Consider the following 25,469-nt stretch of genomic DNA (forward strand, 5'->3'; position numbering starts at 1 on the left):
AGAGCACAGCAGTCTGGACCCTTCCTATGCAGGCTTCCTTCTTTCCCTTCTCACAGGGTCAGATGGCACACAGTCCGATGGCTTTCCACACCTCCTCTGGCTCCTCTGGCTTCTTCCTTCACAGGTATTTCCCCCCAGTAAAGTGCTTGCCCATCTAATCCTGTCCTAGTGTCTGCTTTTCAGAGGACCCAAACAAATAGTCCAGACTAACCATATATGTGTCTTATCCTGTGAAGGGAGATAGCACAGTCGGTTACAAAGATTTTTTTCCTGATGGCCAGTTAGGCATAGATATGGAATCCCAATGAATATTTAATGAGTTCCTTTGTTAACTTAGAAGAGATCGTCATGGGCCAGGTTGTAGAGGGTTTGAAATCCAAGTGATAGGGAGAGAGAGAGGTGAAGGGGTGAGGAGATGTGAGAAAAGCAGATGGGGAAGGAAAGGGAGAGAAAGGTGGGCAGGTGGAAAGGGAGGAATGCAGGAGAGGAAGGGAATTTGAAAACAAAAGAAGTTTCATTGGGACAGGGGAAGAAAAAATACAACACCCTTTATTAATTCTGTTGAAATGACAGTCTCTTGTCCTTGGAAGGCTTACTCTTCTCTTTAAGAAAAAGGTATCATCACTATATGTAGAAGGGAACTTGTGTGATCGCTTAAGTCTAGGACAGAGAGAGGCACTCTTTAAGGGAGAGGATATATATATATATAGGACACCAGCCTTTGTATCGTGTAGATCTGTAAATTGAAAGAGCCTAACTTCTGGAGTTTAAACTCAGATTTTTTTTTTCCCCCCGGCTGGTATGTCTTTGGAGGTCAAGTCACTTAGGAATTCTTTCCCTAGTTTCCCTTTCAGAGTCCAAATATCCCTCTCCAAATATTCAGAAGCAAAATGTGAGGGAGCTTGAAACAACGACAATCCATTCCTGATGTGAGACCCAGAAAGAGATATGACCTGCGATGGTGGGTGAGAGGATGTGAAATCTGCACTGACTGTTACGGTAGCTACTAGCCACATACGGCTGTTTGCATTTCTAGTTAAATTGATTATAATCATATAAAATCTTAAAGATTAGTTCCAGAGGCCCATTCATGACATTTCAAGTACATAATAGCCACTTGTAGCTAGTAGCTGCCATACTGAAGGGCCACATAGAGAATATTTTCATCATCACAGAAAGTCCTAGTAGACAAAGTTGTGTTAGATAGACAAAAGTGCAGTTGGGAAAAAGAGAAGGAGAGTGGAAAAGTGAGGGTGCAGGAAAATCTTGCTCTCTGGCAACTGGTTCTAGGGTTGGCCCCATGTCATGACCAACAATCACGGACAGGATAAATACCTTAGGAAAGTTTCTCCCACATATTTAGCCTGTCATGGATTCTCTCTGAATGGGATTATATAACTTGAACCACAAATTTAAACTTATTAAGTATTCTTACGTATTCCCTGTATATGGTAACAGAAAAAAAATTATTTAACTGACTGTGCCATGTTTTCCTTCTAGAACAGAGTTTCTTGACCTTGACACTATTGACATTTGGGGTCAGATAATTCTTTACTTGGATTAATTCTTTACTGTGGGGCTATTCTGTGCATTTTAGGATATTTAGAGCATTTCTGGCTGCTATACCCCAGATGCTATTAGCATTCCCACCCCGTCGTGGCAACAATTATAAATGTCCCCAGACATTGTTCAATGTCCACTAGCAGGAAAAAATCACACCCCTGTTGAAAACTACTGACCTAGTATATGACACATGGTGTCTATAATATGGTCTTGGGCCTGGTCAGAAAAGTAATTGCCACCTCCTATCCTGAGCTATAACCAAGCAGTGGCCTATGAGTGACCTGGCAAAATAACACTTTGTTTAGAGGAAGTTCATAAAATAATTTTGGCCAGAAGGATGAGCTAACCTCATAATAAGTACTTGAAGAAAGAAACCACCCCTCAAATGCATGATGTGTATCACAACTGGGATTAACTTAACTAGGATGAAGAAATCATATAATTTGCTGGGTCTACAGATATGTAAGTAACTCAAATGTGTGTTTCTTTTTTTGGTATCAAAAGATAATTCTAGAATAAAATTCCCTGTCACAGTCATTTTAAAGTACATCCACACTGTCAAAAGTCTAAATAACTACATTTCTCACTCTCTAAAAATGGAAGGCACTAAATAATACAACACTATGTTTTAACCTGAAGATTTCATACTCAATTCTAATTCAAAAATATATTTGCTGACATCCATGCTTTATAAAATAATTCCCTTGTGATAATTATGTACCTTGAGCAGAATTACCAATGCATCTGTCTTGAATGCTTAATATATTCTATGGCAAGTGCCTTGAGAATCTTCAATTCTGCCACTACCAAGAGAAAGAAATATTAACCATTCAGAATGAGATGATCATATTAGATTTTGTGCACAAAGAAAATCACAACTTAAACGGATGTCTCTCCAGAGCCCAATGTCACTACCATTGAAAGACTACAGAGTCCTGGAGAATAGGCACCATGAGTCTTACCACTCCTTCCAATAGCGTCCTACACTTATTAGGCACTCAATAATGTATTTGTTCAGGAATAAACTAACTTAGAACTAACATCCTGAGTGTATCGCTATAAAACTTGGACCAGAATAAAAGTCCCTCAGTTCCCAATCGCTCTTGTTTTTTAATGCAAACAATGTAAGAGGAATTATGTATGGTTAACAGACTGTGCAACTTGGAACCTAAAGGATCAAATTTCTTTTCAGTTGCTCTGGTCACCAGCACATCTTCTCCACTGGTTACATGTTAGGTGACCTTATGAGTTCCCTAATTTTCTGAATTTCAATTTCCATACCAATAAAAAGAGATAAAAATGCCATATTATTTTGAGATCTTAAATGACAAAATCTACTCAAAGCTTTAAGCATATAGGCTAGCACATAAAACGTGCTTTCTAAATGTTAGCTATTAAGTTTATAATTTATCTGTCCCATAGACCTAAAAAGATTTTTCTTTTCATTTTTTTTAAATGATGACTATTTTTTAAAACTATTATTTTTTTATCTTTTGGAAGTCAAATTTCTCAACACTTAGCCTGAAACTTACAATGAAGTTAGGGATCTGAGAAACACTCTTTCACAGATATTTACATGTTATTTAGAAACAATTACAGTGGCAATGAGAGATCACTTTCTTAGTAACAATCTATTTGCACCTTAAAAAAAAGCACCCCATATCAAATATATGCTTGATGTTAATAAGAGGTAGGGTATGGGGCACCTGGGTGGTGCAGTCAGTTAGGCATCCGACTTTTGATTTCAGTTCAGGTCATGATCCCAGAGTCATCGGATCGAGCCCTACATTGGGCTCTGTGCTAAGCATGGAGCCTGCTTGGGATTCTCTATCTCTCTCTCTCTCTCTTTCTCTCTCTTTCACAGTGCCCCTCTTCCCCACTTCCCTGCTCACATGCTCTCTCTCTCTCTCTCAAAAAAAAAAAAAAAAAAGGAAAGGAAAGAATAAAAGGAGGTAGGGCATAAGTGGCACAACCTTCTAAAATAGAGGAATTTAATAATCTTTTTTTAGGTCTTGAATTTATGTTAAATAGAATTTAGAAATTAATCAGAGGAGGATTGATATAGATATCATTCTGAGCCTTACCATCTAAGAATATGATTTCTAACAGTATTTTCTTATATCTTTCAATAATTTTAAATTACTTCATCCTTAAAGGTCTATCTTTTCTTAGGTTTGCCTCTAAGGATTCTATAGTTTTTATGGATTTGTGTGTGGGATATTGTGGGATATTGTGATATATTATTATCACATTTTCTAACTGGTTAAAGCAAGAATAGTATATATGATTTTGTATATTGATTTTGTATCCTGCAATCTTGCTGAAGTCTCCAGTTATTGCTTATATAGTTTGTATTCTCTTATATTTGCAATGCTGACAATCATATGCAAACAAGCAATAAATTTCTATCTACCATTTTAGTTTTTGTATGTCTTTTTAAAAATTTTTTAGGTCTTTATTTTTCTTGTCTTACTTATCTGGCAAGAATAGCCACTTAATGGTAAATGCAAATAATGTCCAAGGAAAACATTGATTTATATATATAAATATAAATAAATAAATATTAAAAGAAAGGCAGCCACTGTGGAAAACAGTATGGAGGTTCCTCAAAAAATTAAAGTTAGAACTACCCTATGACCCAGTAATAGCACTACTATGTATATCTTTTTTTTTAATTTTTTTGGGTCTTAATTTTTCTTGTCTTATTTATGTGACAAGAATAGCCATTTAATATTAAATGCAAATAATGCCCAAGGGAAAAAAATATATATATATAAACATATATACATATAAACATATATATATATTTTTTTTTTAAAGAAATGCAGCCACTGTGTAAAACAGTGTGGAGTTTCCTCAAAAAGTTAAAATTAGATCTACCCTACGACCCAGTAATAGCACCACTAGGAATTTATCCAAAGGATACAAAAATGCTGATGCATAAGGGCACATGTACCCCAATGTTGATAGCAGCATTATCAACAATACCCAAATTATGGATAGGCCCTAAATGTCCATCAACTTATGAATGGATAAAGAAGATGTGGTTTATATACACAACGGAATACTACTTGGCATTGAGAAAGAATGAAATCATGCCATTTGCAGTAATGTGGATGGAACTGGAAGGTATTATGCTAAGTGAAAAAAGTCAGTCACAGAAAGACTGATATCATATGTTTTCACTCATATGTGGATCATGAGAAGCTTAACAGAAGACCACGGGGGAAGGGAAGGGGAAAAAATAGTTACAAACGGAGAGAGAGGGAGGCAAACCGTAAGAGACTCTTAAATACAGAGAACAAACTGAGGGTTGATGGGGGTGGTGGGGGAGAAGGGAAATTGGGTGATGGGCATTATTATTAAAACATTATTATAGTAACATATATTTGTTACATGAACCAATCTTGATACTTTATTATTAACTAAAACCTAAAGGCTATTTAGATTTCCTTAGTTTTTACATAAGTCCTTTTTCTGTCCCATCCATGGTACCACATACTAAATAATCATGTTTCTTTAGGCTCTTCTTGGCTACGACAGTTTCTTAGACTTTCTTTGTTTTTGATGACTTTGGCCATTTCAAGGACAATGGGTTAGGTGTGTTATAGGATCCCCCTCAACAGGAATTTTCTGAAGATTTTTCTCTCGATGAGACTGGAGTAATATGTATATTTTTAATTATCATTACTTGGAGTGGAATTGTATGAGTTCTTTGCTAGTGAAACAATCATATAGTCTCTCTTTAATTTGCTTCTGTAGTTAAGTGTATTATCAGATTTCAAATGTTATACTATCTCGAGTCCTGAGAAAAATCAACCTCATCATAATGTATTTTTTAAACGAGGCCTATAATTTTACTTTCTCATACCATCCTTGTCTGGTTTTATTATTGTCTTTGACCATATTCCCTGGGAATCAAACTGTGGGATAGAGATTTATGTGAAAGAACTTTACTGGTGAGGCTCTCAGGATCAATTCCTATGGGGGCAAGGACAGGGGCCAGAGCGGAAGTGCAAAGCAGCTCCCGAGGAAGCCTCAGCAATGTAATTAGGGTCGTCCTTCCAAGCTGTCTTAAATCAATTCGCTGGGGCTGGGCTCTTGACCTACTGCATCTACCAGTCTTGGATGTGGGCCCAGGGGACATTCCTGGAAAGGACTTAGCTATGAGTGGTCTGCAGCCACCACTCCCAGCGTCTAGGGGAATGTATGCCTTGGTCCTTAAGAGGGGACCTAGGAAGTTTGCCACAGGAAGGGAGAATATGCTTTCCTCCAAACAGGATTTGGAGTGTTGGACAATTCACGGAAGCTACAAGTTGTCTACTCTGTTGACGGGGTGGTAAAACTTGACTTAAAATCCATGTGGGACATGAGGGGAGGTGGGAGGGGAGAGAGTGGATATATGTTTGACTCCCGAATCAAGGGTTTTCGCAGCTTCATAAGTCCTTCATCCCCATTGAAATCAACACTGGCAACGGATGGATTTTCTAAGAAATAATAATTTTAGATATTATCAGATGTATCAGCATAGAGCTATTCACAATAACTCTTACAATATTTTAAGTCACCATTATATAATTATGTCCCCTTTTTGCCCTCAGCTATGTTTTGTGTCCTTTCTTCTTTATTGCTTGTCAACCTCAGTAATCTTTTCAAAGAAACATACTTGGTTTCTGCAGATCATCTCTATTTGTTTTCTGTTTCACTGATGTTTGTTCTTATCTTTATTAGTGTCTCCTTTCTACTTTCTTTGGGTTTACTCTGTTCTTTTTCTAACTCGTCTGGGCACATTACTTTTCTATTGTTTTTTTCTTTTTTAACATGTACATTTAAGGTTACAACGTTCCCTTCTGAGCACTGATTTAGCTGCATTGCATATGGGGTTTTTGTTTTGTTTTGATTGTCCTTTTTTTTTTTTTTTAGAGAGAGAGAATGCATGAACAGGGCAGAGGAGCAGAGGGGCAGGAGTAGAGAGACAGAAAGAGAAAGAGAGAGAGAGAGAGAGAGAGAGAAATCTCAAGCAGGCTCCACATTCAGCATGTAGCCTGATGCGGGGCTCAGTCTCACAGCCAACTCAGGTCATGATCCTGAGACAAAATCAAGAGTCAGACATGCCAGATGGACTGAGCCACCCAGGTGGCCCTGCATTCTATATGTTTAAACTAAATGTAATAGAGATTTTCAGTCGTCCTACATTTTCCATCCTACCCTCCTTCAATTTGTTCCAGGACTTTTTGAGGAGTAGGTCCAATTTGTAAGCAGATATGAGTTATAGAAACTCCAGGGTAGCCATACAGATGCCTGGTCAGCTGTGAAACCTATTCATCAGGCCAGGAGAGCGCAGGCCAGATCCTAGTACCGCCACAAGAGAGGCTGGGCAACGTAGAATCTCACCAGAGTAAGATGAAATTTGGAGAGTCCATTACTGAAAAGAGTGAGGAATGGATGTTGGGAAACTATTGGCAATATCTGCCATAACTATAAACAAACACACAGGGAACGCAGCCATGTGACCTTGCTTTGAATAATGGAGATGTGAGCAGAAGAGATACATGTACCTTTCAATTCAAGTCTTTAAAGAGAATGAGCATGCCTTCTCCTTACCCTCTTCTTCTTCCCTATTAGCAAAAGTCAGCATGATGGTTGGAGCTGGAAGTTATACTGGACGATGAGACGAAAAGGGCATGTTGAGGATGTCAGAACAAGCTAAGAGGCTCCGAGAAAGACAGGACCTAGTGAGAGTTCCCCTGGAGATCTTCTCTACACTTTCTCTTCCTGAGAAATGGCTGCCAAACATGGGCAGGGTGAGTCTCAGGCCCTGGTCATCATGGAGTCCCAGTATCAAGCCAGGAAAGGAGTAACACCAGTGGTGATAGCGAAGCCAACTCTACCCTTACCTGCAAAGTTTTATTTTTTTTGCAGATTTATGCATCACTTGCAAAGTAAAGTGATTTTAACCACCTACAAGAATTTTTTTTTAATTGAAGGGAAGAAGATATTTCAGAGTTGGCCTGACAGACTGTGGATACATAACAGTTAAATGTAGCATCAGTGACATGCTGCGTGTTACAGGGTGAGGTTTGAGGGTACCCACAACATAGCACAGTGTTCACAGCAGAGTGTTTACCAGCTTGGAGAGACTTGAATAGATTCTGCTCCACCTCTTTCCAGCTTTGAAACTTTAGGGAACCCTCTGTTTTCCCTAACCCATAGGGCTATTCTGAGGTTTTAATGATACTGTAACTACGAAGTGCTTTTTTGTGCCTGGCACATAGTGAGTACTCAATGAGTGGCAGCTAGCCTTATTTCTAGAACTTTAGAGCACTGGCCCAGATCTGGAGTCTTCTCCTTGGCATTGTCTCAGGCCCATGAGTTTCCCTTCCCTTCCCAACACAGGAAGACTTGACATATGCTTGCCACCAAATTCTAACACTGCCATAGGTTTCTTAGTTTAAGGATTCAGCTTCTAAAAAAATAAATCAGCATCCTGTTTTATGGAAGCCTAAGGATCAAATTTTTATAAAACAGGTTTACATTTAATGACAAGTACCTGTGCCATGAACATGTCGTTGTTAATATTTGTTTCTACGGTGAACTGCACTGAACAAGAAGGTGTTCAGATAAATAACCTCATGTCGTCGGGGGGGATGGGGGGAGCCTTCTTACTTCTTATTAATTCTCGATTCCAAGTGCCCTTTGCACCTATTAGCTCACCATTAGATCAGAGTAGTTATTATTATTACTGAAACATAAGGTTAACATTTCCATCATCACTGGGGTTAAAATTTGCATACTTCTGCATAATTCCTGTGCACAGATGCTTGTACGCTCCGTCTTTCATCTTGCTGTGCACAATTCATCTGGAATTTCTTAAAACTGGACTATTCATAATAGTCTTGAAAGAACTTCAGGGGGAATGTTGAGTTCAACATTTTAGCAGCATCCTTCACTTAAATAAAAAGCTTCAGAGCCTCTTGAAGACATGAACAGTTTTGACTGAAAAATCTAATATCAACCACATGGGCTAAATGATTGCAGAACAAACTTTTTATTGCATTATAAATCTGCCGGAAACAACAACAAAAAAGGTCATCAATCTCTTCCTTACTTCTTCTTGGCATTTTGAAATTACCCTCTTTTCCTTCCTTATTTTCCAACCAAAACCAGGGTATTCAATGTTGTCACAAATTCTATTTGTCAGTGATGTTCCTTTGATAAGCTGTTGAAGCTTGTAGGCCAGATGAGAAGAAATCACATAAGAACTCAAGCCATTTTTTTTTTTAATCAAGATTGACTAAGGGACTAAATGACTTCCACTTTGTAGTGGAATCAAAAGAAACTGGTCAACAGCCATTATGTGAGAAGAAGGAAAGGCACCACAATAGAGCAGCTCAAAAGGAAGGACATCTGACTTTTAGTCTTGACTTTGCCTACAACTTGATGCATTTTCTTCAACTTTGCATTAGTCAGGCCTCTTGGTTTCAAGGGACAGAACGCAACCCAAGTGGCAAAAGAACAGGTGAAAGCGGGGCTAGGATGGAGCCACTCACCAACTGACTCCCATAAAAGGTCCAGGGGTATATTTGGTTCAGGTGTGTCTAGACACAGGCACTCAAATGACGTCACCAAGAACACGGTTCTCCCCGTCCCTCACATCCCTCTTCCTGTGGGTTGACTGCGCTCCTGGGCAGGCTCGTCACACCCTGTGCAAAGAGAATTATCGGCAGTTCCGGCTTACGTCTATCAGCTCAGCAATCCCACTGGGAAGAGACCTCCAGTTTCCCCATTGTTTCTGTAAGTCCTATGGTCTTTGGAGAATCCCTGTGGATTTCAGACCCAAATTTGAACCAACAAAAAATGCAAATTGTCCAGATCGAGGGTACATGCATCCCACAGCACATGGACTGAAATCCGGCAGGAGGCACTTACTCAAAGGAAAATTAGAAATTAGGGCACTATCACCGGAAAAAGCAGGAGAGGCATCATAACAGTGGTCAGGCAAAAACAATATCCTTCCAGTCCAACTTGTCTTGGATTTCCAATACTCCAAAAATTATATAATTTAGAGTTGATGATGTGAAGTTTTTTACTCTAAGGTTCAAACCACATTAATTTGAAGAAATTTCTCAAGAAGGGATGGCTGATTGGAACCCTATACCCATTCCCAGTCTAACTTTAGTAATAAGACATGCTAACTTGTGTTAGGAATATAGCACTCCACAAAAGACTATTATTTCTGATGCTGCATAAAGCTAAGTGTGGCCATAGGACTGTGGTAGTCTGGATTACGGCTTCCCAGGATATCCAGGTCCTAGACCCTGGAACGTGCGAATGTCCCCTTACATGGTAAAAGACTCTGCCAATGTGATTGAGTTAAGGATCTTGAGATGAAGAGAGTATCGTGGCTTATTCGGGTGGCTCCTAAAGGGAATCACCAGTGTCCCTATAAAACAGAGGCAGAGGGAGATTACATGCAGAATAGGAGCAGGTGATGTCAGCATGCAGAGATCGGAGTGATGCAGTCACAGCCAAGGAGTCACCAGAAGGTGGAAGATGCAAGGAGACTGTCCTCTTGAGCCCCCAGAAGGAGTGCAGCCATGTGGACACCTGCATTTCAGCCACGGAAACAGAGAAATGTGAGAGTATAAATTTGAGTGTTTTTTAGCTACGAAATTTGTGGTAATGTGTTACAGCAGCCACAGGTAACTAATATAACTGAGTTCTGGCAAATAAAATATGAGCAGAACGGGAGGTATCCAGCTTCTAGATCGTGCCCTTTAAGGGAAGGGTGCTTCCCGCCTTTCCCCTCTCCCTCCCCTGTCCAGTGGCTGCAATGCCAACATGCTGCTGAGCCATCTTGGGCTGCCACTCATTATGGGAATAAAGGGAACATGCCTGGATAGTAGAGCAACAAGATAGAAGGAGCCTGGATCCCCAATATCCACTTTGAAACCTCAATTTAAGAGATAAATAAAACTCTGTCTTGTTGAAACCACTATATTCTGGGGTCTCTTATTACAGCTAATCTATAACCTAACAAAATTACCATTTTTGTCTGCCATGAAACTGCACTTTAAAGACTTCAAACTCCAGGGAGTATAATTAACTGAAGACCTAAAGGCTACAGTCTGAAATCTGCCACCACATTTGCACCCAGCCCTCACTTTTCCCACAGGCTGCTCCCAACATCTGGGTGTGGTGGGGATACTAAAGCAATTTTATTACTGGGCGATATGGGGCCCATCTAACAGCCAACTTTGGCTCAAGGACTCCTCAGTGGCTTTGCCAAAGCTCCTGAGACAGCACAGCAATCTAATATATTTTCATCAAATTCCCTTCCCCCTCACTTTACTTGGGGCAGGCAGTTTCGTCATCCGATGGCATTCCCAGTCTTACCAGTTCCTTCCCCATTCTCCATCCCAGGTGTTTCCCCTAATTAAATCCTTGCTCATTTAATCCCATCTTGGCAAATGTGTCTCAGACTAATACACGGTCTTTTCCCAAAAGTTCAAGAACCATGAGGTCCTCTGGCAAAGTAAGAAAAGAAATGAGAATCTTAGCAAGTAGTAAAAGCATCTTGTCATATACATATTAACCCAAGGTAATTGTGAAGTGAAGAAGAGTTGACCATGTTATAGTTAATTTTCCCCCAAATAACCTCTTGATCACTTTCAAATTCTCTCCTGCCACTTGGAAATAAATTAGGAGGGCAACAAAATTTTCTCTAAAGATTTGGCAGACTGCATATTATTGACTATTCCAAATTACTAAATGAAAAGTAAAATTCCATCAATTATCCAATCACTTAAAAAAATTTTTTTTCAACGTTTTTTATTTATTTTTGGGACAGAGAGAGACAGAGCATGAACGGGGGAGGGGCAGAGAGAGAGGGTGACACAGAATCGGAAACAGGCTCCAGGCTCTGAGCTGTCAGCACAGAGCCCGACGCAGGGCTCGAACTCACGGACCGCAAGATCATGACCTGGCTGAAGTCGGATGCTTAACCGACTGCGCCACCCAGGCGCCCCTACTTTATTTAAATATCAAACATCTGGAGGCTGATGATAAGCAGGTTAAGAATTCAGGATGACTGAATTGTTCCTTAATCTTTGGCCAGATTTAACCTAGCGTAGACGCAATCCATTAGTCCTGAATTTCGGTGTATTTGCACATTTTTGTCTTGGTGTGTGTGAATCACTTCCCCTGGATGTACAAATGTCCATACAATGTGAAGTCTTGTGTAGCTCCCCTATCGGGAAGTCACTGTCATATTCCACTTCAATCTACTGTCTTCAGCTTTAGTTATAACAGATTTCTTTCTGCTTAGTTTGTCTTTTGGACTGTCACACTTTTAACTCATGTTAGTAGTCCCATAATTATTCTTGGCACATCTGTCTTCATCACACATTTGCTGAACTGAATCAAATGTGAAAAAGTTGGGAAACGCATGCATTAATATTGCAGGAGACTAACGTTTCTGCAACAGATTCTGGCACAGGAGTTGGGAACATCCCTCCTGGATTCATTATTGGAATCAGAAAATATGTCATTGAGAGGATCTCAGGGAAGGAAATGCCTGTTGTTGACAAAGGCCTTGAACACAAAACAGAGCAGATAAAATTGAGAACAATGAGTTCTAATCCTTCCACATGTGGTATATTTACAGCCATGACAACTGAGGCAAGACTTGCAGAGGCATGCCTCATTCATTGTGAGGAGAGACGGGGTGTGTGTGTGTGTGTGTGTGTGTGTGTGTGTGTGTGTGTATGTAGTCCTGGGGATAAGAGCTGTGCATTGCTTTTTTGTCTCTGATCAGACAAAAAACAAAGTCTTTATACTGCACTTCTGAAAACAGGTTAGATATCTTATTTTAAATGATTACAATAGAGAACAGTTACTAACATAGCTCCCACTTAAACATGTGTTTAGGTCTCTAAGGGGTCCTTTGTTTGGTTGGTTTTATTTGTGGGTTTTTTTTTTTTAATTAAAAGAAGACATAATATCTAGCCATGGTAATAAGAAAATATTATTAGAGGGAAGCCTGGGTGGCCCAGTCAGTTAAGCATCTGACTCTTGATTTTCACTCGGGTCATGATCTCACAGTTCCTGAGACTGAGCCCCAATTCAGGCTCTCTGCTGACAGCATGGAGCCTGCTTGGGACTCTCTCTCTCTGCCTCTCTGCCTCTCTCTCTCTCTCTCTCTCTCTCAATAAATAAACATTAAAAAGAAAATATGATTAGAAAAATAATGAATTCTTAGGATATTAGTGTATTAGTAATATTCAACTAGGAAGTATAAAGCATCGATATCAATTTCTAGATCTGAATTTGCCACAAATAACAATGCAACCTAGGACTACCCACCTAAACTGAGACCCGGCAACCTTATCTATACACAGGAAAGGGCTGAAGTGTTTCAGTTGAAAACTGGTGGATAATGGGCCAAGTTCTGCCTAAAGATATGTTTCCTATGGCCAGTCAGCATTTTTTTTTTTTAAACTAAATTAGTTGCTTGGCTATAACTCAAGACATTTTGCCAGAAGAAGAAACACAATTTCTGGTTTCTTTTGAAAAATTAAAAGATACAACCAACCTCATCTTACACTTCCATATGACAACCACTGGGTAAAGCCCATGTTCCCCAAGTACACCTGGTACACTTTACTCATGAAGCCTGACTGCACTTGACAGACACCAGAATGTGTGACTCCTATACTCCGTGATCTGAAAGGGCCCGTCTAGTTCTCAATGTCTGTGAGCCCAGAATATAACTAAGAGTCTAGAAACAAACCCATAAATTTAGGGTCCACTGATGTTCAATAGTATTGCAAGACAATTCAATAGGAAAATAAAAGTCTTTTCAACAAATGTTCCCAGGACAACTTGATATCCACATGCAACAGAATAAAGTCAGGCTCTTTCCTCACATCATACATAAAAATTAATTCAAAATGAAAAAAAATAACTCAAAATGGATCACAAACCTAGATATAAGAGATGAAACTATAAAACTACTAGAAGAATATAGGCAAAAATCTTCATGATCTTAGGTTAGGCAAGGTTGTCTTAGATATGACACCAAAATCCCAAGTGATGAAAGAAAAACAGATGAATTAGAACTCATAAAAAATTTAAAAACGTTTGTACTTCAAAGGATACCATAAAGAATATAAAAGGCAACCTATAGAATGATAGAAAATATTTGTAAATCATAGATTTGATGAGGGACTCATAAGGAATATATAAAGAACAGGTACAATACAACAATAAAATAACAAATAACCCAATAAGAAAATGATAAAGGATCCCAGTAGACACTTCTCCAAAGAAGATACACAAATGGCCAACAAATACATGAAAAGATGTTGAACATTATTAGCCAACAGGGAAATGCAAATGAAAATCACAATGAAATATGACTTCACACCCACTAAAATGTCTGTAGTCAAACAGACAAAGGCAACAACTGTTGGCAAAGTTACGGAGAAAGCAGAACCCTCATATGCTGTTGTTAGGAATGTGAAATTTTGTACCCACTTTGGAAAACAGTCTGGCAGTTCACCAAAAGTTTAAATTTAGAGTTACTGCATAACTCGGCAATTCTACTACTAGGGAAATGAAAACATATGTCCACACAATAACATGTACATGAATGTTCATAGCAGCATTATTCACTATAGCCAAAAAGTAGAAACATCCAAAGGCCCATCAGTTGATTGATGGATAAACAAAATGTGGTATGTACTGGAATATTATGTGGCAATAAAAAGACACAAAGTCCTGAAACATGCTATACAAGGATAAACCTTTAGGACAGTGTGCTAAGTGAAAGAAGCCAGATGCAAAAAAAAAGCCACAGATGACAAGATTCCAATTATACGAAATGTCCAAAACAGGTAAATGCACAGAACAGAAAACAGATTGATGGCTGCCAGGGGTGGGGGGTAGAAGGAATAGAGAGTGATGGCTAACCAATATGGGGTTTCTTTGGGGAGTGATAAAAAATACTGTGAAATTAGACAGTGGTGATAGCTGTACAGCTTTGTGAATATGCTAAAACCCACTGAATTGTATGTTTCAAAAGGACGGATTTTCTGATGGATGAATTATATCTCCATTTTTAAAAGTACATGAGCCTGCAGGAGAATCTAAATTTTCATCTCCATTATCCTGTCAACATTATCAATAGCATCAAATTTCCTTCCCCAGTGAAAGGCTAACCAGTATGAGCAACCCACTTCACTTTAGCATGAAGCAAAGTGAATTATGGCTAATGTGGCAATAAATTTTACTTATGGAAGAATAAAACTTGAGCCTCTTATTTTTTTAAAAAAAGAAAACTTTAAGAAAATTTTTTAAAAAGATGTATGTTTACTCTTCTTTTGAAGTTTAACATTTTTTATATTTTCTTCTCCAATAAACATCTGAACTCTATAGGACCACGTGAAATACATCTCCTTTTGTCTGCAGGCTGTTTCTGGGCAGGGAAGACATACCCTACCCTAGTCAATGACAAATTGATTCATTTAAGCTCGAACATCCTATTGCATAATTACCCTTAAGGCTGTGAGCTCACGGTCTCTTCTGAATTTCAGATCAAGCTGGGACATCTGGGAAATGGACACACTACAGAGACTCATTTCAAGCCACCTTCCCCCCATTCCAGTACTGGAAAATGGCCAGTTGTCTTGTAATGGGACTACAACAAAAATCAATTTCCAAATTGAAGGGCAGTATACCAGCAAGTGAATTATACCATCGCTTTAGTATTCCTCTTCTTGACCAGGCACAAAAGTTAGTGAATTATGTAACAGTATCCAACCAAGCTGGGCAAAATTCAAGCATTAAATGTGAAAACATGTTTGCCCTTAGAAAGGGGTTCACATGGAAATGACCATGAACACAGTTATGAGTGCATATATAATGAGAAGCGGGGCGGGGTGTGTGTGTGTGAAACTATGTTATTTTCTAAGTTGGCTGTTTGAACTGGTTTGACTAAAAGGAGTGCAGATTCTTTTTTGGCAGAAACTTTTCCTTTGTTTAGAAAAACACCTTTATGAATCTCCTCAAGCCCTGGCTGAGATCTAAGAGATCCAGAAAGAGAAGAATAAAATGGATTTACGTAATAAAATAAAAACAATTCCTTAAAAAGTAACTTCCCTAATGGTGTTGGGCAAGATGATGCCTTCAGATCCATCCCTCAGCCCTGCTCTATGCACTGTGTTTAAACTCCATGGATGGCAATAAACAGACTCCCTAACCCACTGGCTTCCCATTGGGTTCGGCCCATTAATGGGAGGTAATTGCCAAACACTGGAGAGTGGGAGGAGAGTGTTTATTCCCCAGCCTCTCTTTATGCTAGGCCTCTGGCTAGCAGATGTTACGCAACCCGCAACCACTCTGGGTTCCAGAGTCTGTTTCTCTGTCCTTGTCCTTCAGGCCTGAAAGCAGTGACAGCTCCCTGCTCTTCCCTGCCATAGAAGTGCTGCTTCAAGACAGTCACTTCTGCTATAAGCAACGTAGGTGTTCTCGAAACCATCATGCTCTGCAAATTTTTGTCAACAATACCAAGGAGCTTATGGGAAAACGGGGTTAGAGGCACACAAACTGTACCTATGACATCTTAAAAACAGAGGAACCTAACAAAAATGGTTGACGGTGTTACACTTGTTACACAATTAAGAAACACACAAAGACAATAAATGTTGCCTTTTTACCTTGAACAAGACCTTGAGATGTGCTTGTGGAAGTACATTTCATAAGGGTTGCAGCTTGTAAACCGTTGCAAAGCGGCAGCAGGAAGCTTATCTGAAATGCAAAGAAAGTTGCCTTACCAGATGGGCATGGTGTGGCTCATGCGGCTGTGGTGAACTGAGGAGGATCATGGCTGTCTGGGGAGGGGGTGTGCATTGTGTGTATTCCTACACTGTCTGGTTCAACTGGGTGCAGATTTCTGGGTTCACCAAATGCTTTTCATGGATCACATCACGCATAAGCAAATGCGAAACTACGCCCACAGACTTCTGCTCAGGTCATGATCTTGTGGTACATGAGTTCAAGCCCCACACCGGGCTCTCTCCTGTTAACACAGAGCCCGCTTTGGATCCTCTCCCTCTCTCTCTCTCTCTCTCTCTTTCTCTCTCGCTTTTCCCCTCCCCCACTTGTGCTCTCTCTCTGTCTCTCTCTCAAAATAAGTAAGTAAATAAATAAAACAAACAAACAAACAAACAAACAAAAAACTACGTCCAAATCGTTCCAAGGTATATCAATGGCATTGGAACAAATCTGTGTTTTCAAAACAAGTGTTATAACAGAACTGATTGAACATAGCTTATTTCCTTACACTTGGTCAATGACTTTATCAATAACATTTGAGTATGTTCTGTTTCCTGTGAAAATGCTTAGAGAATTGTGGCAGTCTGGGGACAAGAGTCTCCAAACGGCCTGTAAGAAATTCCTATTGGAAGAAGTTGCCAAGAAACTTTGAAAGATAGTGGTGTGTCTTAAGAAAATTCTAGTGTCTTAACGTTCTATACTATCTCGCAGTCCCTGCCACAGCCTGTCTCACTCACCCTGTTCCCTGCAACAGCTCTGGGTTTGTGGGGCTTTGGGAAATGAAAGGGGGGACAAGCGGCATATAGAACATGAAGATGGGCAGAAAGGACAGTAGTCACAATTGCTGAGAAAAAAACAGCTGAGACACAAGCCCTTTTCTCCCATATCAGCCAAAGAAAAATCACCTTTAAAAGGCATCAGGCAGTCCATGTTCTGCTAATACGGGTGGAGCTCTGTAAGGGGCCCTTCCATTGATTGAGAATTGGACTCCACCTAAAAGGAAAATGAATATAGCTTTGAGCTCCACATTTTCCACCAAGAAAAGCCTTTCAACAATATCTTCCATTCCAAAGGCACTTGTTCTGCAAGCAACACATATTTAGGAGTGAAAAAACTGAATTTTTTCTCCCTTGAACAAGTCCGTTTATTTATTTTTTTTTTTTTACCTGAGTCAGAACATAAATATAACTGAGGCTCTGCCCAACAATACTACATTAGCCATAGAAGCATGCCCACATGAAGGGATTATTAATCCTCAAAAAAGCCTTGGCAGAATTTGATGAAAGCTGAAATGTATTTTCACAGATGGTTGTGCTATGCTGTATTTGATTTGAAAAATATTAAACAAAGCAATACCCCATTTCTGTTTTATTCCCTGAAAGCAATTATTACATGAAAAGGTAGACAGACAGGACACAGTTAACAAACAAAGACTAAAGAGTTGTCATCAGCCTAGAAATGTTCTGGAAAATAAATGAGAGCCACTCGCCAATAATACGACTATAAAATACAGAAATAAAAAAATCTATATTGCGAACGTACACGTACTTACAGCCCACATCACAGTTTGATGAAGCAAGAGATAAATGGCCCAACACTGATTGTTTTTACAGGAATATGACAATCCTCCAAAGAAGAGAAACAGAACATCTCTCCATTCACATAAAAAGCAAATTACAGATGGGGAAAAAAAAATTCACTATGCTCAGAGCAAGATTCAATTAAAAAAATATGTCTGGCTTTGACAGGGCAAATTCCAGGCGTAGTGTATTTTCATAGAAGTTGGTCCTAGAGGAAAGATTTCAGTGCTACAAAGGCCTGTGGAACTTTTCATGGCTTGTCATTATTTCTCTGTAAGTCTAAACAAGGATTTCCGCCTCCTTAGCTCATATTTTCCCCCTAACTGATCCTGCAAGGTGCCATTATGCTTCCGACAGTGTTCTTCCTTTCTGAAAATCACACTGTATAAAGCTGCATGGTGGATTTTGAATAATAATTAATGCTGCCTTATAGCAGCAATATAACACACGGTGCTTTACCAAGGATTACATGGGGTGTGTGTGTGTGTGTGTGTGTGTGTGTGTGTGCGTGTGTGAATACATATGGTTAAATGGCAGGATGAAACCATGGAAAAGAAGACCAGAGACAGCTTGTCATGTCCCACGCAATGCTTGAAGAACAGCACAAATAGCATTATTCAAACAGAACACAACTCTAACTCTGGGACATCCATTTGTATCTTCAGAAAATTAGGCGGCAGCTATTATCTTTCTGTTGTTCAAACGATGAAACCAACACACAGAACCGCCGCTGGAAGTCACAGGGTTTTTGAGCCAAAACTTCTGCACACATTCCCTCTGGCTTGTCACCTCTCATCCACTTTGTCCAGAGTATCATTAAGAATTTCTAGACATCGGGTTCTGGATCTTGTTACAATGCTCAGAATGGCTGTCAATGGACAGGATAAGAACTCCAGTAGTCAGGCTTGAATTGTGTGAATAAATGCACCCATTTGGGTGTTATCAAGCTGTTCCATTTGTCTCATCATTTCATTCTTCACTTGACACTGTGACCCTTGGAAAGCCAAGGAAGGTGTTTCTTCGGTTTTCACCCTCAACCTCAGGGTAGCATGGCCTTTATTCTCTGTCCCCTATTGCCCTTTGGAGATAATTGCCTACAGTTTGGTGCCTATATTACATATGTTTCAACCTGTTCTCCAAACATTAACTGTTTGGGATTAAAATAGTTTCTACGAAGCATTTGCAGCCTTTCCTTGAACTCCTGCCAATGTATGGCTCTCCACAGAAAGGAAAATGCTGAGCATTAAAAACGAAATGAGGATTAGTCAGAGCAGATAATAAATAGCACACTACTGCATGTGGCAGAACTAGAAGAAAAAACAACAACTTGTTTGTATTTTAATGATTTAACCATGACAACCATTTGAGGTCCTGGTAAAGGTAACAGAAATAAAGGCCCGCGTCAAGAAGTACGGAAAGACTGGAGAGAAGCCGTGCCATCAGAAAACCTATCAGATCATCAGTACTGTGTATGTAACCAGATTATGAGAGCCCATTTAAGTATTCCTGCAATGCATTATTTTCAATGTAAATATTAATCAAAGTAATAGATGATGCAATGAATCCTGAGAATGATAAAGCTAGGAGTTGGGATGATGTCTACAGGATCTAGTCCTCCTAATACGATGCTGTTGAAGGGGCAGGGCAAATTCTATCCAGACCTTTGTCAGAGACTCTGCAGGTTGGGTGGAGAGCGGCCTGGCTGCCACTTGGGAAGGGAGAATCACAGTGGTAATACAATAACAAACGCCACCACCACAAGTAATTTAATCTAACAAAGAACAAAAAAAAAAAAAGCCCTATATGAAGCTGACGTACTGTTTTCATCTCCATGTTAGAGATGACAAAACCAAGGCATAGAGGTTAAGCAACTTGCCAAAGGACATACAGTTGACAGATGAGGGAGCAAAGATTTAAAACAAAGCAGCGCAGCTCCTAAGAAACCCTATGCAACCCCCTAACTTCCCTGTATGAGCGGGCTGGGAGTGTCGTGGCCTTTATGCCACATACCATGACAGGAGGAAGCGCTTAGCCAATCACTCACGCATTCCTTCAGACATTCAACAAATGCATAATGTACACCTACTATGTGCCTGGAATTACTGCTGGAGACAGGGATTTCATGATAAACAAGCAGATGAGCTCCCTGCTCTTTTGGAATTCAGTCTAGTTGGGGAGATGGGTGGCAAAATCCAGGCTGCTTACAGAGCTTGGAGGAAAATAATACTAAAATGGATGTGTAAGTTTAACAGGCCTCAGAAGTGCCAAGAGCGCTTACTAAAACACAGACTTCTGGACCTCATCCCCACAGTTTCTCATTCAGTAGGTCTGTGTTTAAGCCCAAGAGTTTATATTTCTAACAAGTACCACAGCTGATAACTGCTGACTTAGGAGCTCGACTTTGAGACCACCACCATAAGGGTTATTTGGTTGGGAGAGAAATATTCTTTGTGTTGTACTGCACCTCGGTTGGAGGTGAGCCTGTGCTTATAAAGAATCGTCACTGACTATATAGATACAATTTTAGATCTGCCAGGAAGTTTCTCTCACCTGCCTTAAAATGTGGACATATTCCCTAGGATGGGTATAACCCAAACCGCCACCAACAGCTATTCACACATGGTATCTGAGAAAACAAGACGCAGATTCAGTAGCTTCTGATGCCAAAGAATTGAAAGAAAAAGTAAAATACGAGGCCACAGAGTGACATCTTGAGTACATTATTAACGAACAGGGAGGCAACATTTAAGAAAGTGACCCTATAAAGGCACGGGGTCATTAAGGAAAGAGCACTATTGCAGGGAATTTCTACCCATCAATCCATGAAACACATTCCATCCTTACAGATAATGATATGCTATCATTTAATCGACATGATGATTAAAATTGCTTCCAACTGCATGAGTCTGGTTTTAACACATCTTTAAAAAAAAGCCTGAGTGTTTCTTCTCTGTAAAAGGGGGGTTTTCCAGATTCACAACCTTCTTGTCTATTGGAAATATCCATGGCAAGAGTGAAAAGAAGTACTGGGAAAAGGCCAGTTTCTTTCAAAACCATATGTGGACACAAGGGCAGCATTATCTGTAAGCAAATTATTATATATCATATGTATGTGTGTGTGTGTGTATATATATGCATATACATATGAGATATATACATATTATATATATAAACATATATGTAAACATAAAAATATATATAAACATATATATACATTTATATATATATGTATATATATATATAAACATATATATACATTTATATATATATGTATATATGTATATATATAAACATATATATACATTTATATATATATGTGTATATATAAACATATATATATATTTATATATATATGTGTATATATATATATATATATATATATATATATATATATAAATGGCTTCTTTTCAAAAGAGAGTTAATAGGTCAATGCTATGGGACAGGAGGGCTTCCACTGCAGAATGGAGGACCATAACCATTGACATTTGGCTGACCTTCTTTCCACATTACATAGAATGAATTTCTAACGTGGAGGATTCCATGTTAGTGTGCTCTGCAAATAGCCTTATGCTAAAGCCACAGAGCAGCACAAATAGTTGCATAAATAAATATCCCACCTTAAAGACAAATGCAAGTCATATGGAAAGTCCTTTAAGACTTGGGTATGTGTACTCAGTTTTTAAGAGTCTCTTATGGTTTGGCTCCCTCCTTCTCTAACCTCTTTTTTTGTTCCTTCCCCTCCCCCATGGTCTTGTGGTAAGTTTCTCAGGATCCACATAAGAGTGAAAACATATGGTATCTGTCTTTCTCATTACTTATTTCACTTAGCATAACACTCTCCAGTTCCATCCACGTTGCTACAAAGGGCCATATTTCGTTCTTTCTCGTTGCCACGTAGTATTCCATTGTGTATATAAACCACAATTTCTTTATCCATTCATCAGTTGATGGACATTGAGGCTCTTTCCATAATTTGGCTATTGTTGAAAGTGCTGTTATAAACATTGGGGTACAAGTGCCCCTATGCATCAGTACTCCTGTATCCCTTGGGTAAATTCCTAGCAGTGCTATTGCTGGGTCATAGGGTAGATCTATTTTTAATTTTTTTGAGGAACCTCCACACTGTTTTCCAGAGCGGCTGCACCAGTTTGCATTCCCACCAACAGTGCAAGAGGGTTCCCATTTCTCCACATCCTCTCCAGCATCTATAGTCTCCTGATTTGTTCATTTTTAGCCACTTCTTAACAGAAGACCATGGGGGAGGGGAAGGGGAAAAAAAAAGTTAGAGAGGGAGGAAGTCAAACCATAAAAGACTCTTAAAAACGGAGAACAATCTGAGAGTTGATGGGGGGTGGGAGGGAGGGGAGGGTGGGTGATGGGTATTGAGGAGGGCACCTTTTGGGATGAGCACTGGGTGTTGTATGGAAACCAATTTTAACAATAAATTTCATATTAAAAAAAAAGACTTGGGTATCTGTAATATCAGCATCTGGTTACCCACTGTTTCTCTTGGCCAGGTAATTATAAGCTAACTAGTTTTGTCAGTCACTGAGTTTCTAAGTTGACAGCTCACAGGCCAAATCTGACCCAAAGATGTGATTTGTTTGACTTGTGCATTTTGTTCCTAGTTGCTGTGCCCTTAAAAGCTGATCACGAATGGCTGAAATGGAACATTTGCTCTCTTCTGTGCAACCTTGCTTGTCGCTCTACAGTACCTTTGTCCTGGACTGGGTGACACCTTTACATTACTGGCAAATCGCCTGAAGAGGCTGGAGTGTTTTGACCCCTGCTATTTAATTTACAAAATCAAACTTCAACTCCAGCACTACTTTCCTGTTAATTCCAACTACCTCATATTTTTTCTTCATTTCACCAGGGGACGGACAGGTTTTTTCCATAAGAATTTTAATTGTTCCTAGGTGAGTGATATAATACTATATAAAACTTTGGGAGGAAGTTAAGTTTCTCAGTAAAAGGGCAGAATTACCTTGTTGTATGACTCCTGCTATGGTCGACATTGCTGATCTGTTTTAGATTGGCTTGGAAATTTTGAGCTGATGAAATGAAATGTCAAGACTGGGAAGTGTCTTGATTTTTAGCAAAATGGGCATATCACCACCAGACATGAATTAGCCTAGAAAATACATTAAGTTTTAGGAGGTTCAGAGTGGGCTTTAAAACAAAAAACTGAGAAGGCTGAGAGAATGTGAAAGGCCCCAAGGCATGTTCATTTTTATTCTGTAATGAATAGGAAATACACTGCAGTAAAAGCAGCATTAATGATTCAAAAACAGCTGGAGATATTGCAACAGAAATTAATCCTACTTACCTAGCTCTTAAAACTAGTAAAAGGGCAAGGTGGGGTTGAAAACTCGTACCTGAAGCAAAATGGAATGTTGGCATTAAGCACCTGTGACCAGTCATTTGTAGGCCACTCACACACAAGCACAGCAAAGCCTCTAAGGGGCAAATCTCACTAATTAGAAATAACTGGGGTGATGACCACTTGGAATCACTGTGAAATCTGAAGTGTGGACACCTTTTAAGGAGATATAGCAGATTGGTTTCAAGGGCAAAGACTAGCAGCAAGTGACGCTTCAAGGACAGCAAGGTCCCACTGGATCCGCTCAGGGGAAAATCATTTGTTGTTAGCACATTCATTATACACCTGGGACTGCCACTAGGCTGTGTCTATCACTGTAAAACAGTTTTTAAAAACTAAATATATCTCCAACTACCTTTTCTATCCTGTTTATGTGACCATTTTCTTCAGAAATGGTTGGAAAGTTTATTTTAGGCCGAGCTCTCTCTTGAGTGACAAATTTCACCATATTGGTGCCCGATGCATCGAAGTTGTCCCAATGATCTTAAAAGTTTTTACTATCATAATTTTTACTGAAACGTGGATGTATGTGTGTGTGAAACATATTCTTGCCACATCTTCTATATTTGTGTAACATTTTCTTTGACCATGCTTGACACAATGTATTCGTTTCAGGTGGACGACATAGTGATTCAACTTCTTTATATGCTATGCTGCGCTCACCACAGTGTAGCGACCATCTGTCGCCATACAACATTATTACAATATCACTGACTATATACCCTATGCCGTGCCTTTTATTCCTGTCACTTCTTCCTTCCATAACTTGAAAGCTGTATCTCACTCTCCCCCTCACCCATGTGGCCCATCCCCCTTCCCGCCTCTCCTCTGGAAACCAGCAATTTGCTCTCTGTATTTATAGACCTAAATCTGCTTTTGTGTTTGTTTATTCACGTTTTTCAGATTGCACATATGAGTGAAATTGTATGGTATTTGTCATTCTGGGACTGACTTACTTCATTCAGCGTAGCACTCTAGTTCCATCCATGTTGGTGTAAATGGCACGATCTCATTCTTTTTTGTGGCTGTGTGATATTCATTATTTATATATACTACATCTTCCTTATCCATTTTCTGTAACTTTCTTGATTGAATAAACTCAATTCTAGGAAGCAAGTCTAGCCTCCACCTGTTCACTTTGTGGTTTCACTCCGTGGGTGTGTTGGGAAGATATGGACATGGTGACTAGGGCCTTTCCTCACTAATGAATTTGGTGGGGACTTTTAAGCTAAGAGAGAATATATCCAGCAGCCCATTTTACATATTCATACCCAAGCCTATTTCAACATCAACTCTTAACCATAACGGAGTCTTAATAGAATTTCCAAGACCAAAGCACTTCATGAATTCCATATTCAGTGACTCAAGAGTGAGGTTTAGAATGTTTACAAATGTCTTTGTGTTTCGTTTGGGTCAATGTACAAATAGCTTGCTCAAAGGTCTTCGAGAAGAAGACCTCCCGGGCTCTCTAAGGAGAAACAAAAGAACTGACCTCAAGTACATTCTCAGCCCCAGGCCCCGAATGATAAGCTTTAGATCTGCAATGTGTGATAAGTCACCTTTTTAGTGAGATTCTGCCGACCACTCTATTTAAAACTACACCCCCTCCTCCTTAATTTCTCTCCCTTACCATTTACCACTTTGCACTATAAAATTTACATATTTTGTTTATTTTTGTCTTCTTCCTCTAGAATATAAGCTTCATAAGGTAAGGAATTTTGCCTGTTTCTTACTGCTTTATCTCTGATGCCTAGATGGTCTGGCAGGTAGTAGATAGTCAACAAATCAATGTTGAATAAGCAAACCGCTGAATACGTATCTAGTGATATAATTTCATCATCTGTGTGCCAGTGGACGCTGCATCAGCAAGAGTTGGGTGGGAACACTAATACTGCCATTTGCAAGCTCAGTGGCCTCAGACAAGGGACACTTTCTCTGAGTCTCAGCTTTTTCATCCCTGAAAGGTAGATAAGGATAGTTTCTTTCCCATAAGGTTGTAGGAATAACAAAACAAGGACATGTCAGGATAGCCTTCGGCATGGTCTTAGGCACACTGTAAAGGTTCCCAAAGTGTTGCCTGTTATTACTGCTGCTGCCTTAATCCTCAC

General features: G+C 39.4%; 1 long non-coding RNA gene across 1 annotated transcript; it reads right to left on the minus strand.

Annotated features, from left to right (window-relative positions):
- Window positions 1-8,611: 8,611 nt before the first annotated feature.
- LOC125930703 (uncharacterized) lies at window positions 8,612-24,555 on the minus strand. Its single transcript, XR_007460224.1, has 4 exons — window positions 24,318-24,555; window positions 17,304-17,391; window positions 16,281-16,371; window positions 8,612-10,170 (listed from the first exon to the last, which is right to left on the minus strand). It is a non-coding gene; the product is annotated as an uncharacterized LOC125930703 (long non-coding RNA).
- Window positions 24,556-25,469: the final 914 nt, after the last annotated feature.

The sequence above is a fragment of the Panthera uncia genome, chromosome A2 (assembly GCF_023721935.1).
Source record: "Panthera uncia isolate 11264 chromosome A2, Puncia_PCG_1.0, whole genome shotgun sequence".
NCBI classification, from domain to species: domain Eukaryota; kingdom Metazoa; phylum Chordata; class Mammalia; order Carnivora; family Felidae; genus Panthera; species Panthera uncia.